The sequence below is a fragment of the Mobula hypostoma genome, chromosome 2, assembly GCF_963921235.1.
Source record: "Mobula hypostoma chromosome 2, sMobHyp1.1, whole genome shotgun sequence".
NCBI classification, from domain to species: domain Eukaryota; kingdom Metazoa; phylum Chordata; class Chondrichthyes; order Myliobatiformes; family Myliobatidae; genus Mobula; species Mobula hypostoma.
Window position 1 is genome coordinate 173896061 of NC_086098.1, and position 17446 is coordinate 173913506.

A 17446-nucleotide genomic window follows, 5' to 3' on the forward strand; every position below is an offset into this window, starting at 1 on the left:
ATATCGGGGGCAGTTTCTTCACACAAAGGGCTGGTACATGAAACTTGTGCTGTAGCGTGGGCGGAACATGAGCATATCAGTGATCATGATCAGGTTTCAATTCCTGCCACTTTCTCTCAGGAGTTTGTACCTTCTCCCTGTGACCCTTGGGTGCTCCAGTTTTCTTCCACATTTCATTCATACAGGTTAGGGCTAGTAATTTGTGGGCATGCTGTGTTGGCCTCTGAAACAGGGCGACACTTGCCCCCAGCACATCCTCGGACTGTGACACATTTCACTGTATGTTTCAATGTACATGTGACAAATAAAGCTAATCTAATATTTGGAGTGAGCTGCCGGAAACAATGGTTGGGGTGGGCATATTAGCAGCATTTAAAAGCCATCTAGTTAAGTACTTAGGTAGGAGGTGCAGGGTCGATGGGCTAAACATGGACAGATGAGACTAGCTCGTTGGGCAGTAAAGTCAGCATGGAGGAGATGGGCTGAAGGGCCTTTTCCCGAGCTGTTTGACTCTACGGCCCTTGGCTTCTGTGATCCTGGCTAACATAGATTGTCTGCCTCCTCCCAGCATGCATCAACCAATGAGACAGTGCTAGGCAATGGAAGGAGGGAGACAAGGGGATCAGCACATCAGGGGACCCTTGACCCAGTCTGTAATGTGTACAGTGGGCCCAATGGCTGCCTTCTTCATGGTAAATTTCCAGAGTAACATACAAAATGCAAGAGGAACCCAGCAGGTCAGGCAGCATCCATGAAGGGCTGAGACCCTTCATTAGGACACTTATCATTTTGTACACCTCTATCAAGTCCCCCCTCATTCTCCTGCGCTCCGGTCCTGATGAAAGGCCTTGGCCTGAAATATCGGTTCTTTATTCCCCTCCATAGATGCACCCTGGCCCGCTGAGTCCCTCCAGCATCTTGAGGGTGCTGTTGCTTTTCTGGATTTCCAGCTCTGCAGAATCTCTCACATTTGTGGTAAGTTTCCAGTCTGACTCCCCCAAGGATATCTTGGCTGGTCAGTTTTGCCAAGATGAGCACCATGCATCGGATTCTTGTGTCTGTTTATGGACTTCCCAACCTGCGCCAGGGAAAAGGTAATGTATCCTGTCTGGAGTAATAGAGCAATACAGCACAGATCCAGGTTGTTCGGCCCAACAAGTCCATGCTGTGCCCAACCACTATCGCCAGATTTCCTGTGTTCAGCCCATGTTGCTCCAAGCTCTGCCCCCTCCATGTACCTATCTTAAATGGTTGCTCATCTGGCAGTTCACCACCCTCCGCGTGGAAAAATAGTTACCTGCGGTCCCTTTTAATTCCTTCTCCTCCCACCCTAAATCTGGTTTTGGACTCCCCTGCCCCTGGGAGAAAGACTGCGGAGTGTGAGAGTTTTCAGCCTCTGCTGGAGAATCTGAAAGGGCTGCTCCTCGTGCTCTGCCCCACTTCAGCTCTTCAGTCACCCAGTACGGTCACTGGGGGATCTCCTGGTCGTATTGCTCCTGAGCCTGGCCAAGTAGGCCGTTCACAAGTCCAGGTGGCAAGCATTTGAGAAACAGGAGGGTTTTAGAGGGCTATGGGCTGGGATCTTCCTGTGCTTCTAGCAAGGGATTGTATAGGATATTTACCATGCAGAACCAAGAAGGCCAATCAGCTCAGGGAGGTGAGCCTGTTCTGCACCTATTCCACCCCCTCCATTGCACTCATCCATCACACCTCCAGCCCCAGTGACTCGCTTTTATTGCAGTGAGGGGGCTTCTCATTCAAACTTTTCGAATATTGAAAGGCCTAGAGTGAACGTAGAGAAGTTGTTCCCTATAGTGGGGTAGGCTAGGACCAGAGGGCACGGCCTCAGAATAGAGGGACGTCCATTTAGAACAGGGATGAGGAATTTCTTCAGCCAGAGGATAGAGAATCTCTGGAATTCATTGCCACAGGCGGCTGTGGGGGCCAAGTCATTGGATGTATTTAAAGCAGAGGTTGATAGGTTCTTGATTAGGAAGGGTGTCAAAGGTTACAGGGAGAAGGCAAGAGAGCAGGGATAATAAATTAGTTATGATCGAATGGCGGGGCTGTCTTGATGGGCCAAACGGTCTAATTCTGCTTTATGTTTTTATTGTCGGGCTCTGGAGGGAGATGCTGATTGGTGGTACGTTAAGCGCAGTTTCTGTGGAGTCTGTCTGTGAGTAGTAGTTGTCTGGCTGGCTGGCTGCAAACGAGAGTGATACTGATAGAAAGCATATGGTTTTTCTCGCTTGCTAAAAATGTGGCAGTCTTCCCCCAGCAGAGACGGAGGGCTCAATCCTGGGAACTTTCACAACTGCCTTTTCACTGAGTCCATGCTGGGGGTGCTACAGCAAGGAGACACAAACCAGGCCAGGCCCTGTCATAAAATAAGCCACTCTGTGTCAGGGAGGTGATAAAGAACAGCGCAGGCTGGATCCTGGGTTCCGACTACAAGATCATTCTGTCCCAGGCTCTGTGTGTTGGCGGAGATGGGGCAAGCTCAGAGAGCATGAACACATGCCCTTCGGCCCATTGAGTCTATGCTGATCATCAAACCCCTATTTACACTAATCCCATTTACTTCTCCTCACAAGGCCAACTCTATTTGCCATGTACCTTTACACATATTAGGAATCTGCTGTGGAGTGTTGGTGTGACACACAACAATAAACAGCATTCAACAATTATAAAGAATGAAGAATTAAATAAAAAAGAAAACCTGAGCACATTTCTCTGGTGTTGGCATCATTACACTGGCTGCCTGTTTCCTTTAGGATCAATTTTAAAATACTATTAAATGTATATAAGGCTCTGAATAATCCAGCTCCTCTGTATATTTTGGAACGTCTATCCCCTTACATCCCTGATAGTAATCTTTGATTCGTTCTCGTCTGCAGCCAGCCAGAGACAACAACTTGCAGCCCGACTGCACAGAAACTTGTGTAGTGTACGACTAATCAGTATCTCTCTCCAGAACTTGACAAAAAGACCATAAGACATAGGAGCAGAATTTGGCCATTTGGCCCATCGGGTTTGCTTCTCCATCCCATCATGGCTGGTTTATTTATGGTTTGCTTAGTGTTCCTAGAGCCAAGCCTATAAGAACTGGAGAAGCGGCCTTTTGCTCTTAGCACCAAAAATCTGGAATACTCTGCTGACTGAGATAGGCCAGGCTCGTATTGTGGAACGTTTCAAAACACTTCAAAAAAACCTACTTTTTAAATTTGGCCTACTTATAGGATTACTTAATGCCTGTTGTTGTTGATTATATTTATATAATTCGATATATTCAATTACATTTAGTCTGTGCAATGTTTGTCGTTACTTAGGATTTTTAATTTTGTCTCATATTTTTATGACTATATTGATTTATCTTTACAATCTGTGTAAAGCACTTTGAGCCTGCATCTTAATGTATGAAAGGTGCTATATAAATAGTTATTATTATCATTAAAAAATAAAATTAGCCCCTTCAACAATCCCATCCACACAGATTTTAACCTCCACCAACATAGTAGGGGCAATTTACGCTGGCCTAGCATCCTACTAATCTGCATGTTTTTGCAGTTTGCCAGAAAACTAGAGCACGCACTCACAGGGTGAGCGTGCAGACTCCACAGAGACAGTACCCAAGGTCAGAATTGAACCTAGGCCGTCAGAGCCATGAGGCAGCAGCACTACCAGCTGTGTTGTCCCATTCTGTGTGGTTTCATGCCCAGCGTTGAAGGGGGTGATTCAGTCCATCATGCCTGAGTTGGATCTGCAAACCTTATCCAATCAAGCCTGCCCCTCTCAGTTTCCCTGAAGCCTCATAAGTGTTTTTGAGTACTTTCTTAAACACAGTGGGTAGATATAATCTGCAATGTATGGCCTAAAAGAGCTAGTCATAGCAGTGTGGAGACAGAGGGAGATCTTGGGGTCCACATCCAGAGATCTCTGGAAATTGCTGTGCAACTTGATAGGGTGGTTAAGAAGACGTATACTGTGTTGGCGTTCATTAGTCAGGGGATTGAGTTCAAGAGCTGCAAGATTTATCTTGCAGCTCTATAGAACTCTAGTTAACCACACTTGGGGTATTGTGTTGAGTTCTGATCCCCTCATTATAGGAAGGATTTGAAAGTTTGAGAGAGGATGCAGAGGAGATTTACCAGGATGCTACCTGGATTAGAGAGAGTGTTTTATGAGGAAAAGTTGAGCAAGCTAGGGCTTTTCTCTTTGGGACAAAGGAGGATGACTTGATAAAGGGGTACAAGATGACAAGAGGCATAAATAGAGTGAGATGGACGGAGGAGTGGGAGTAAGAAGGGAGAGGGAGATGGAGAGAGAGTGGGAAGGGGAGATTGGGAAGAAAAGGGGAGGGAGAGGGAAGAGAAGGGAGCTGGAGAAGGAGGGAGAGGGAAGGATGAAGGATGGAAAAAAGGCGGGAGGAGGGGAAGGGAGAGAAGGAGAGAAAATATGGGGGGGGGGAGATGGGGATTTGGATATATATACAGAGAGAGGGAAGGAGTGATGGTGGGGGTGTAGATATAATCTGTTTGACTGCATTTCAATTCAAATCCAGATCCCAAAGGCAGAGGTAACCTACTGTACATTCATCAGACCTATAGTATTTCAAACAAAACTGTTAATGTTTTTATTGTAATGAAACACCCCTCAGGACAGAAGGGGTGGGGAAAGAAGTCCTGAGAGTCGGAGCCAGTGAGTTCTCTCTCTGTATCTGTTGACGCTTGAGGGGGAGAGACAGCTCGAGGCCTGCACTTGGATATTTGAGGCGGCCAAATTGAACCTTGCCTTTTGGTGACAGAAAGGGCAGAGGCTGCAGAAGCGGTCGGGATGGGCCAGCTGGTGACGCTCAATTCTGCAGCTACGATATCTGCAGAAACAGGTGTGAAAGCCGTTGGTGCTGTTGGGAAAACCTAGACCATTTTCCAAATGCTGCACCTTTGGAATCTGCTGCAGCCCTGACAGTTGTTTACACTGCTGAGGTAAAGACAGAGTTGGAAAGGCAGCCGGGAAAAGAAAAGGAAATGGGTTTTGTTGTACAGTGCGTCAAGTGCTCAGTGACTCATCCCCCCCTCAGTCTGTACGATGTCATTCCCCATCCTGGAATACAGAGTGGAGCACAGTGCATTGTTTAAGATGCTACTGAGCACTCATGGAAGATCATTTGATCTCAGATGGGGTAGGGTGAGAACTGGCTGCTGGGCTCATTCCAAAAAGCACTGGATTCAGCAAGCCATCATTGTGGTGTGAGCACGCTCTTGAGAGTGTGTGTGTATGTGCGCATGCAAGTGTGTATGTGTACTGTACATGAATGTGTGTGTGTGTGTGCTGGTCTGTATGCCTCTGCGTGTGTGTGTGTGTTACAAACATGAGTACATTGAATATGTTCAGTACATGCGTGCATGTGCGAGTGTGTGTGCACAAATGTGTGTGTGTGGTGTACGGTATGTACAACCTATGAATTAGAAGTGGTCTACCCAGTGCTCAAGCCTGCTGCCTCCTGCAATAACCGTCTAACCTCAGTCGTGCATTGCCAATGACCTTTATAAGTTTTCACTCCTTTGCTTATCAAAGCATCTACCTCAGCTCCTTTGGGGAGAACTTCCAGGGACTCGTAACTCTGTTTTCTGTCACCTCTTGCCTTAAGTTAATTGACCTGTCAGAACTCTCAGTATCTTGCATGTCACCCCTCACAATTGTAAGCAGCTCCAAGCTAGTCTGTTCCAGCCTTGTATGGTAACTGGCACATTCTGGGTATTAGCCTAATAACTCATCTCTACTTACAGCATATTTACCACCTGTTTCAGATCAGTACTTTACATGGTACTCCAGGTACACCTGGTTTGGTAGCGTGCTGGTCAGCATGACCCTGTTACAGTGCCAACAACCCATGTTCGGCTCCCCCACCTTTTTCCCCATGAGCATCCAGGTGCTCCGCTTTCCTCCCTCAGTCCGACGACGTCGGGGTTAGTAGGCTGATTGGTCACATGGGGTAATTATGCAATGTGGGATGGTTCGGTCGGAAGGAATTGTTCTAGTGCTGCATCTCTAAATAAAAAGAGTAAACTTAGGACAAGACCACCCTGTTCAATATCCCCCAGAAATAAACAATAATAAAATCTGCGGCTGCTGGAAATCCAGAGTAACACGCGCAATGTGCTGAGGAACTCAGCACGGTAGGCAGAATCTGTACATGCCCGGCAACGAAGGTGGTGTTCTGGGCTTCCTTCATCACACCAGTAGCCTCCTCACAGTTTTCACTACTGTCAGTCCAGGGTGGAGACTCGAGGGTACCTTCACACACAGGTGTAGAAATGTTCTTCATTGCTATTTCTTTAACCGTTTTGTTTTACCAGTCAGGGCTGTTAGCCGAATCTGGAGAACCGGTGGACCACTCTTAGTCTGTCCTCTACCCTTTGACCTGTTAGCTTTGTGTGACCCTACCAAGAGGGTCATGCAGTGGAATACCCAGGTACCCCTGCATCTCAGACCTATGCAATCTTTAGAGACAGGCAGTTTGATCTAACAGGTCTGTACTCGCAGGAATGTCAAACACTCGAGGACTTGCATTTAACGCAAGAGGGGATAGTTTAAGGGAGATGTGTGGGGCAAGTTTATTACATAGAAAGTGTTAGATGCTTGGAATGGGCTGCCAGCAGATACTGTGATTCAGAGCCAGATTTGTTTGTCACATGTAGATCGAAACATGAAGTAAAATACAACCTGCTGGGGACAGCCCACAAGCACCGCATGGAATCCGGCGTCAACACAGTGTTCGGCAGAGCAACACAGGCAACAAAACATCAGCAACAGCAAAACACGCTCCTTTCCTCACTCCCTCCCACCCGCCCCCAGCCACGGGCAGCCGGCCAGCCTCCGGGGCAGCCCTCCAGCTCCAGGGCAGTCCTCCAGCCTCCCGGGCAGCCCTCCAGCCTCCAGTCTTGGGCCGTTGGGCTTCGACTTGTGGACTGCCAATCAACCTTTGGGCTTCATTCTTTGGTATCGACCCCCACCCCCCCCCCGACTCGCTGATGACAGGACCCCGAATTCCAGGTTCGAACTCTCGGCACGTTGACTGGCCACCCCTTGCATCACCTGCACGCACAGACTCCGTGGCATTTAAGGGGCTATTAGATAGGCAGGTGAAGAGGAGGGAAGGGAATTGCGTGCAGGCACAGATATGGTCAGCTGAAAAATGTGTTCTTGCGCTGAACTGTTCTACATCTTAGTGATTCTAGTGGCATTCAAAGTTCAGAGTAGGTTTATTATTAAAGTGACTAAAGCCAATGTCGGTGAGGTCAACCATGGGTGTTGTCCAGTCTGCCTAGATACGCAAGTTTGGGCAGCACAATATGGAGAGCAAACTGTTGCCCATGTAGCAAGCTCCCCCTCTCCACGCAGCTGATGAGCACAGCAGGAGTTGCTGGTCAGTGCTGAACTCAATGTGGGACTGCCCTCAGGACTCTGGCTCCAGATTTTTCCCTCGGGGTTTACTCCCAAAGCCTTCCCCATGAGTGGGTATAGCCGCAAGGCAGCGGAGGTTTGACATCAGAGTTTTCCTTCGTCTAGATGAGCTGCCAACCACGGCTGACGAGCCCCACCTGCACGGAGCAGCTGGTTTTAAGGCGCCAGAAGCTGCCTTCTCCTGTCAGTAGAAACAGTTCTGTCAAGCTTAGTAGCTAAGCCATACATGAAGGTTAGGAGCTGGACTTGGTTGTCAGAGACTATTTGAGGTACATGGCATTGGGAACATTTAATGGGTAGTGGGAGCTTTTCCCCATTGCCACCCCCGACTATAACAAACTAAAGGAACCAATATCAAAGTACATACATCTCAATGTAAGTTTGCCATGATGGAATGGTGGAGCAGACTTGATGGGCCAAGTGGCCTAATACTGCCCCTATGTCTTGTGTCACCACATACTACCGTGAGATTAATTTTCTTGCAGGCATTTATAGGAAAATAATGAAATACAACAGAATTTATGTTAAACTACAATAAATAAAAATTTGCAAAAGATGTGCAAAGGATGAATGGTGCAAATAATAATAAACTGTAAATAATACTGATTTTAAGAGGCCTTGAGAGTGAGTTTACAGATTGTGGAATCAGGTCAGTGAGTGAAGTTATCCACACTGGCCCCGGAGCTTGATGACTGTTTCTGAACCAGGTGGTTTGGGACTTTACCTCCTGCACGATGCTAGTAGTATCGAGGAAAGAGCATATATTTGTTTTGCTCCTCTCATCGGCCGAGAAGGGGTCAGAAAAGGGGTGAGTCCCTACAATAATGAAAGTGCAGCGAGCCGGGAGTGCTTCAAAGGCGGTGGTTCCGATCGGCTCTGCCTGCTGCCTTTGATGTCCCCACGCGTCACGGGAGCGGTGTGATCGGCTCGGCTCCGCTCGGCCTGAAGGAAGCTCTGGGAGAATGGGAGAGTGGGAGAGTGGGAAGCGGCGGCCAGGAGCCGAGCCAGACTGTGAGGCAGCGGGGGGAGGGTCAGCGCTGCTAGAGCACTAATGACTCCCAGCAGTGCCGGAGAAGCCAGACTTTGTGGAGCCGAGAGTGAACTTATTGGAATACCGAAAAGCTCCGTGTCTTCCCCTCTTCCTGTGCTCGCCAGCCATTTGTTCTCCCAGAGTTGGATTCATCATCAGCAGACCACACTGTCCAAGAGTGAAAGAACGGGGTGGGTCATGGGTGGTGTGAGGGGGGTGGGGGCGTCGAGGGGAAACAAGAACAGCCTGACAATAAATCTCTCTCTCGCAGAACAAGGGATTTTGATGGAATTTGAAACTGGAGGGCTGGGAAAGAAATCAACTAATGCCTTATTCTTCCGATTATTGGAGATTCAGACTTAAAAACTGAACAGCAGTAAAGTGAAGAAATTCAGGGAAGACTGGTGATTATCATCATTAGTAACAGTTAATTTTTGCAAACTTTTATTTGGATTCAGTTCTTTTTTTCCTAAATCCTTTGGCCAGACCTCTTCATCAACAAGATATTCTTTGTGCTACCGTATCAAATTCTGTCGATAATCGTCTTACAAGGCCACGTTGGCAGTTCTGTTTAATCAGGTCGAACGCTTAAAGTGTGGAAACAGGCCCTTCAACCCATTACTTCAGTACTAGCCATCAAACACCCATCTACAGACATCCCAGAATCAGGTTTATTATCACTGGCATACGTTGTGAAATTTGTTGTTTTGCAGCAGCGGTACAGAGCAAGACATAAAAAAACTATAAATTACAGTAAGAAATGTATATTAAAAAAAAGAGTCAGAACACTACAGCACAGCAACAGGCACTTTGGCCTATCTAATCCGTTTTGCCATACCAAGCTGTTGTGCATCGTTTAAAAATTGGTAAGGAACTATGGAATGTGCCAAATTTCTTTAGCCTTCTGAGGAAGAATTGGCCTTGGTGAGGTTTTTTTGACTGTGACGTCAGTGTGGTTGGATCAGAGCAGGCTCTTGCTGATGTTCATCTTGATAATCAAGGTAGAATGAAAATGTACCCTGGTGCCACTTCACTGTACCAGTTTCAGGCATATGCTGGGTAGAATTATCAAGGCCTCAGCTTTTCCAGGTAGAACATAGAATATTGCAGCAACAGTATATGATCTTCGGCCCACAACGTTGTGCCAGCCTTATAACCTACTCTAAGATCAATCAATCCCACTGCTATCTGTAAGGAGTCTGTACGTTCTATCCTCCGTTTTATTCTGGCATCTTCCCCCTTCCATCTCATTCCTGAAGAAGGGTCTCGGCCCAATATGTCAATTGTCTATTCATTTCCATAGATGCTGCCTGACCTCCTGAGTTCCTCCAGCATTTAGTGTGTGTTGCTTTGGATTTTCAGCATCAGCAGGCTTTCTTGTGTACGTTCTTCCTGTGGCCACACGAGTTTCCCCCAGATTCTCCGGATTCCTCCCACATTCCAAAGATGTACAGGTGAGGGGTACAAGTTGGTGCTGGAAGCATGGTGACCCACTTGTGGGCTGCCACCAGCACACCCTCGGACTGTGTTGGTCATTGATGCAAAGGACACATTTCATTGTGTATTTCGATGTACATGTGACAAATAAAGCTAATCTTTTAAGTTTATCGCGTTTGTTTGGCAACTTTTCCCTGATGGGGTTTGAACTTGCATCACTCTGTCTCGGTAACCAGTGTAGAGAAGATGAATTGGGGAGCACAGTGCCAGGAATCTACGTTGCCCTCCTGTGGCAAGTGGAATGAGTGCTTGAACATTCAAAGGGGATGTAAATGTGCCCTTTTTAGTCCACGTGTGATACATGCTCTGACCATGAGACTGGGGGGACTCCCAACATAACAGAGGTTAGAGCGACTGTTAGAGTTACAGTTCAGGGCATCAAAGTTCAGAGTTCAATTCCGCCACTGTTTGTAAAGAGATTGTACGCTCTCCCAGTGAACGCGTGTGTTTCATCTGGGTGCTCTGCTTTCCTTCCACATTCCAAAGACATACTAGTTAATTGGTCATTGTAAATTGTCCCGTGATCGGGTTGGGGTTAACTAGCTGGGTTACTGGGCGGTGTGGCTCGTTGGGCCACAAGGCCCTGTTCTGTGCTTGATCTTTAAATAAAATAAATAAATAGCTTCTGAAGCTTGCAATGTGAAGTTAACATTTAGCGTTATGTCTACAAGTGGGAGGTTCTGAACCAATGGGACACAGATCAGGGAGAACAGTCATTTAAAGCTGAGGTGTGTAGGAACTAGAGGGCACAGGTTAAAGGTGAGGGGGCATAAATTTAAAGAGGATCTGAGGAGTAGGTTCTTTGCACAGTGTTTGAAAGGGTAAATATTATTTGTCACACGTATATCATACAGTGAATTGTGCTGCATGCTTCGACGACCAACGCAGCCTGAGGATGAGCTGGGGGCGGCCCGCAAGTGTTGCCTGCTTCTGGCGCCAACATAGCGCGTCTGCAACTTACTCGCTCTACCTTGTACTGTACCTCTTTGGAAACTGGAGCATCCGGAGGAAACCCACGTGGCCATGGGGAGATCTTACAAGCTCTGTACAGACAGTAGCAGGAATGGAGCCCTGATTGCTGGCATTGCTAAGCGTACGCTAGCACGCCTAGCACGATAAGATGGACTCTTGAAGCCATAATCCACCTTGCTATGACTTTACACATTGTTTACCTGCACTGCACTTTCTCTGTAGCTTTGTTCCACATTCTATTATTGTTTTAACTTATTCTAGCTCAATGCACTGTATAATGATCTGATCTGTAGAAATAGTATGCAAGACAAGCTTTTCACTGTATCTTGGTATATGTGACAATAATAAACCAATACCAAAAGGCATTAACGTAGACCAGGGGTTCTCAACCTATTTTATGCTATGAACCCCTACCATTAAGCGAGGAGCAGACTGATGGTCAGAATGGACGTGGTGAATTATAGCTCCCCTTTCTCTCTGTCATGTTTCCCTAATTCTATGATTTTCTTGAGAAGGATCAGAACAAGATTGGCAACATTTACAAATAATCATTTTTATATCCAATCAATGCAATTTTTATTGAAATCTTTAAGAGGGAGATCAGCGGGGAAGAACTCTCTGTACTCTTATTAAAAAAAAGATAACAGAAGTGAATGGCCCAGATGCACAGCACCAGTCCAGCTCAAGAGGGGCATGGTCGGGAATGTTGATCTTGGAAGGAGAGTGCTGCAATGTCGCTGAGAGCAGTCTTTGTGCCACCGCCACTGAGTCATTGACTTGGTAATTCAGGGCACGCAAAGATACAGCGGAGGTGCTCTTAAAGCGAAGTGCTGTCCATGGTAAAATGATTGGAGTTCAAAAGGGGCATGACGATATCTGGGCAAAGTCTATGGCAGATCCAGATCTATTTAACATCATCTTCTGTTTGCCGGCCTTTTAAGTGACGCAGTGTGAATGTTAAACTGATGGACGCCAAGCACAAATCCTTCTTTTCATCTGGGTCCCTTTCACCCTCGTCCACCTCTGTCATGCACGTATCCTGCTTTAACTATTCATCGCTCCACCCCTTCCCCTATTCTGATTGCTTCCACTCCTGAGGCTCATTTACTGATGAGGTAAATGCAATAGAAATGCAAATTAACTTTGTTGCTATTTTGCATACATCTCAAAGTTTCAAAGTACATTTATTGTCAAAGTATGCATACTTGGGACTGCACGGTAATGTCGTGGTTAGCACAATGCTTTACAGTACAGCCGACCCAGGGTCATTTCCTGTTGCTGACTGTCAGGAGTCTGCACGTTCTCCCTGTGACCGCGTGGGTTTCCTCTGGGTGCTCTGGTTTCCTTCCATAGTCCTAGGTGTACTGGTTGGTAGGTTAATTGTTCATTTTAAATTGTCCCGCGGTTAGGCTAGGATTAAATCGGCGGGAATTGCTGGGTGCCGTGGCTTAAAGGGCCAGAAAGGCCTGTTGCCTGAAGTATCTCAATAAAATAAATAAATGTACTTACTCGAGATTCGCTTTCTTGCAGACAGCCACAAAACAAAGAAACACCATTCAACTTGTTTAAAGGAAACCCCCACACAATGAGACAATCAGATGTTGGAGTGGGGCGGGGGAAGAACATCTCAAGATTTAATTTGTTTTATTCAGAGATACAGCCCAGTAACAGGCCCTTCCTGCAGATGCTGGTAATCTTCAGCAACACACGCACAGAAAGGATTCCTCCCACAGTCCAAAGACGAGACAGTTAGAAGGTTTAGGCTAAGGCCTCTCCCATGCTGTATCTCTAAATAAAATGAAATAAATGCTGCAAGAACTCAAAAAGATCAGGCAACATCTATGGAAGGGAATAAACAGTTGATGTTTCGGGCTAAGACCCTTTCTGATGAAGAGTATCATGAAGAGATGAAATCAGCAATGATTGAAGGGCTCGATGGGCTTACCTACACACTTAATTCCTGCCTGTTACACTGCTGATGTTTAGGCCAGCAATGAAGGTCCTCTGGCTTTCTTCATCGCCTCAGCAGCTTCCTCTCGGTTTTCACTACTGTGAGTCGCACGTTTCTTGGATGGAGACTCAGGAATACCATCGCACTCAGGTGTAGAAGGATTCTTCATTGCTGCTTCGTAGCAATTTTGTTTTACCAGCCAGGGTTTAGCTCTGAGCTGGACCCCTGCAGCTGGAGGACCAGTGGACTACTGGCATCTACTCTTTGACCTGTTTGGCATGGGTAACCCTACCACGAGCCAAAGCATAAAGTCCTGACCCCAGCCAACATATGTAGCTCAACAGGTCATTGAGGCATGCAGGCTTTGAAGCCGTGACAAGGTTCTAGTTCCCCTGGAGGAAATTTGATAAGTAGAATGGCCTGCGTTAGTAAATGCTAAGGAATGTTGATGAATAGAGAGTCTCGGGTGTACAAGTCCATGGTTCCCAGGAAGTGGCAATGCAGGTGGGCATGTTGGTGAAGAAGGGATCTGATGCACCTACTTTCATAAGCTGGGAGATAGAATGCAAGAATTGTGTGTCATGTTGTAACTTTTAAAAAAAAAACTGAGGGTGCACTTATACAGTAGTATTATAAGTACAGAATTAGAAACATAGAAATCCTACAGCTCAATACAGGTCCTTTGACCCACAAAGCTGTGCTGAACATGTCCTTACCTGAGAAATTACCTAGGGTTACCCATAGCCCTCTATTTTTCTGAGCTTCATATACCTGTCCAGGAGTGTCTTAAAAGACCCTATCGTATCCACCTCCACCACCGTTGCCAGCAGCCCATTCCACGCACTCACCACTCTCTGCGTTAAAAAAACTTACCTCTGATATCTCCTTACCCCCGATATTGCGGTGCTTGTATTCAAAAAGCAGTGATTTTGGCACTGATAGTGGGCGAGAAAGTCAATTCAGAACCGCTTTGCTCTCTGCGGTTTCAAGATTTCAGACTTGGAGATGCCAGGATCGGCCAGAAGTGAAAATGAAACCATTTCACTACTTCAACAGGTTAGCACTACGAAGAGTTTGAAGGTATTGACAATCATTTTGAATGTGACAATGCAAATGAATATTTGCAGGATGTAATCATCAAAAGCATTCTATGAAGGCAGTAATGAAACTTCCATGAAACTTCAGCGAATTAGGGCAGCGTTTAATTGGGCCAAAATGTACTGGTTGCAATGAGTCCCAATTAACCAGAAACCACTGTACATGTAATTGTGTATGGTGAATAAAGTTGATCCTTGGCTGTGTTGGAGAGAGTGCAGAGGAGATTCATTTGGGTGTTGCCGAGAATGGGGGATTTTGGTTATGGAGAAAGATGGGGTAGGATGGGCTTGTTTTCCTTGGAGTGAAGTGGCAAGGAGTATGTGTCGGAGCAAGGAAAATTATGAGAAGCATAGATTGATTTATTCATATGTTACGTGCCATGTTTTATGACGTGGTCGATCGTGGCCTTTCCATGATCAAGATTGTTCTTGGCAAATTTTCTACGGAAGTGGTTTACCATTGCCGCCTTCTGAGCAGTGTCTTTACAAGATGGGTGACCCCAGCCATTATCAATACTCTTTAGAGATCGTCTGTCTGGCGTCAGTGGTTGCATAACCAGGACTTGTGATATGCACCAGCTGCTCATACGACCATCCACCACCTGCTCCCATGGCTTCACATGACCTTGATCAGCAGGGGTGGGGCTGGGATTAAACAGGTGGTACACCTTGCCCAAGAGTGACCTGCAGGCTAGTGGCAGGCAGGAGGGCCTTACACCTCCTTTGGTAGAGACATATCTCCACCTTGCCATCCATCAAATTGATTGATAGTCAAATTCTTCCTCTCACGTCATGAACAATAGGCATAGATTTAAGATAAGAGAAAGGAATTTGAAAAGGGGATCTGTGGGGTAAATAGGGAACAAGATCGACATGAAAGTCAAAGTCAAAATATTTACAACAGTTCACCAGAATAAGTCTGTTAGTCTGTTCTAAAGACTAGACCTGCTTAACCCCCTGATTAGGGTCATGAAGCCATGGGAGCAGGTGGTGGACCATAAAGGGAAAATGGAGGGTGATGTGGGAGGGAAGGGTTAGATTGATCTTGGAGTAGGTTAAAGGGCTGGCACAGCATTGTGGGCAGAAGGGCCTGTACTGTGTTCTATCGTTATATGTTTTGTGTTCTAAATGTGGAGGTGCTGTTCCACAGTGATCCAGTGCATGGGCTCTTCAGGGTAGAGGGCCTTGCTGGCTATTTTGAAAATATGTTCATTCAAAAGACGTGGATGTCATTGGTAAGGCTTGTCTCTATTTGCATTGAACTGGGACTGAATCAGAGGGCAGTTCTGACTCAGTTACATTGCTCTAGGTCTGGGTCACATAAAAGCCCAGATGGGGTAATGAGGGCAGATCTCCTATGCAGAACCGGTAAGATAGAAATTCAGGGGTTTTCTGTTCACCATTACCAGTACTAACCACGGATTTGTAGAGTTATAGAGCACTGAAACAGGCCCTTCAGCCCAACTCGTCCATGGTAACCATGTTGTTACCATGGTAGCCTGAGTTGTTGACCTGAATTAGTCCTATTTGCCTGTGTTTGGCCTAAATTCCTCTGCACCACCGGTACCCAACCTGGGGTCCATGGCATCAAAAAGGTTGGGAACCTCTGCTCCACCCCTTTCCTTTCCATATACCTGTCTAAATGTTTTTTTTTAAATATAATTGTCCCCATTTCTACCTGCTCATTCCACAGACTCACCAACTTTGCTGTGAAATGTGTCACTTGCCTGTCAAGGACCAGCACAGTCCAAGGACGTGCTGCAAGCAGCCCTCAAGTGTTGTCATTCCTCTGAAGCCAACATAACATGCCCACAAATTAACCCTAAGGTGTACGTCTGTGGACTGTGGGAGGAAACCAGTGCACCCAGAGGTAACCCAGGTGGCCACGGGGAGAATGTACAAATCCCTTACAGGCAACAGTGGGAATTGAACCCTGATCGCTGGTGATGTAAAGCGTTAAGCTAACTGCTATGCTACCATGCTGCCCTCTTAGATTTAAAGTGAGAGGGAAGGATTTATTTTATTTAGCGATACACCACAGAATAGGCCCTTCTGGTCCTCCGAACCATGCCACCCAGTGACCCCCGACAACCCCGATTTAACTCGAATCTAATCATGGGACAATTTACAATGACTAATTAACCCACCTGGGTTTAAATCTAAGCCCTCTAATTTTAGACTCCCCTAGCCTGGGGAAAAGACCATTCACTTTATGTATGCCCCTCAGGATTTGACGTAACTCCATGAAGTCACCCCTCAGCTTCCTACGCACCGGGGAAATAGACATAGCCTATTCAATCTCTTTGTAACTCAAGCACCCCACAGTCGGTAACATCCATGCGGATTTTTTCTGCACCTGACCTGTACCAGCTTAGTGTCGATCTTCGTGTGAAATTCTGTGGGAGAAGTCTTTGCTACATTATGAGCGCAGTATAGGTTGATGCCTGAGGCATTTAGCAGGCCTCAGGAGCGGGAGGCTCTGATGATTTCTAAAAACGCAAACAACAGGAATTCTGCAGATGCTGGAAATTCAAGCAACACACATAAAAGTTGCTGGTGAATGCAGCAGGCCAGGCAGCATCTCTAGGAAGAGATGCAGTCGACGTTTCAGGCCGAGACCCTTCGTCAGGAAATTCTGTTAGTTTTTCTTGGTTCCACTTTGGACTGGATAGGGAGTTAGAAGGTTCAAACCTTGCATTAATTTCCATAGATGCTGCCTGAGACCTGCTGATTGCTCCAGCATTTTGTGTGTGCTTTCCTACATTCCTATTGGAGGAGCAGGGGTATCCTGTGAGTCCAGTGCTCTTTTTTTGTCCCCTGTGCCCTACAGTACTGTGTGCACTTTTCCCATATTACCAGCCCCCCCCCCCCCAATCCACTGAGCACATTTACACAAAATGTTGTTGCAGGAGAGCAGCATCCATTATCAAGAACCCCCACCATACAGGCCATGCTTTTATCTCATTACCACCATCAGGCAGAAGGTATGGGCGCCTGAGGTGCCACACCACCAGGTTCAGGAACAGTTATTAACCTTCAGCCATCAGGCTCCTGAACCAGGGTGGATAACATCACTCACTTTAACACTGAAGTGATTCCACAATCTATGGACTCACTTTCTCAGTGTATTACTTAGAGTCATGGAAAAGTACAACACAGAAACAGGCCCTTTGGCCCATCTAGTCTGTGCCAAACCATTTAAGCTTCTGCTACTCACTTCGACCTATACCAGAACCATAACCCTCCGTACTCTTACCATCCATGTACCTATCCAAACTTATCTTAAACATTGAAATCAAGCTCTCATGCACCACTTGTGCTGGCAGCTCATTCCACACTCTCATGACCTCTGAGTGAAGAAGTTTCCCCTCATGCTCTGCTTAAACATCTCACCTTTCACCATTGACTTTTAGTTGTCATCCCACCCAACCT

General features: G+C 46.5%; 1 protein-coding gene across 4 annotated transcripts in view; it reads left to right on the forward strand.

Moving 5' to 3' along the window:
• LOC134342682 (protein CBFA2T1-like) overlaps positions 1-17446 on the forward strand; it is a 198534-nt gene that overhangs the window by 35570 nt on the left and 145518 nt on the right. The window lies entirely within an intron of this gene.